The sequence below is a fragment of the Atta colombica genome, unplaced genomic scaffold (assembly GCF_001594045.1).
Source record: "Atta colombica isolate Treedump-2 unplaced genomic scaffold, Acol1.0 scaffold89, whole genome shotgun sequence".
NCBI classification, from domain to species: domain Eukaryota; kingdom Metazoa; phylum Arthropoda; class Insecta; order Hymenoptera; family Formicidae; genus Atta; species Atta colombica.
Genome location: NW_017259582.1, coordinates 596,171 through 596,539, shown reverse-complemented (window position 1 = coordinate 596,539; position 369 = coordinate 596,171). Strand labels below are relative to the sequence as shown.

At 24.4% G+C, this 369-nt stretch overlaps 1 protein-coding gene across 2 annotated transcripts in view; it reads left to right on the top strand.

Annotated features, from left to right (window-relative positions):
- LOC108693242 (putative fatty acyl-CoA reductase CG5065) overlaps positions 1-369 on the top strand; it is a 39,130-nt gene that overhangs the window by 28,707 nt on the left and 10,054 nt on the right. The gene's annotated exons all lie outside the window — the stretch shown is intronic.

Genomic DNA, 369 nt, shown 5'->3' with positions numbered 1-369 from the left:
TATTTTTTTTTATAATAAATTTTTTATTATCAAATAGAATCTGGAAATCCTGTGTTTGCCAGATAACGGTCTATACAAAAAAACATTTCTAACAATAATTCTGCACCAAGACGATTGAATTTCTTATGAAATTTTATATGGATAATCGAATTTTAACTTGCACTTAACAAGATCTTAATCGAATTAAAGAAACACGAAGATAATTATATTTAGAGTGATCTGTGCGCCATTGTATTAATAATGGTTCAAAAGTGATCGAAACGTCTACAAATTTTATTATTTAACATATTAATTTGAAATACATTATTTTCTTTCTTATAATATCTTGAGTTGTGACTATATGTTCCTTAATTGTATGTTTACCTTAAT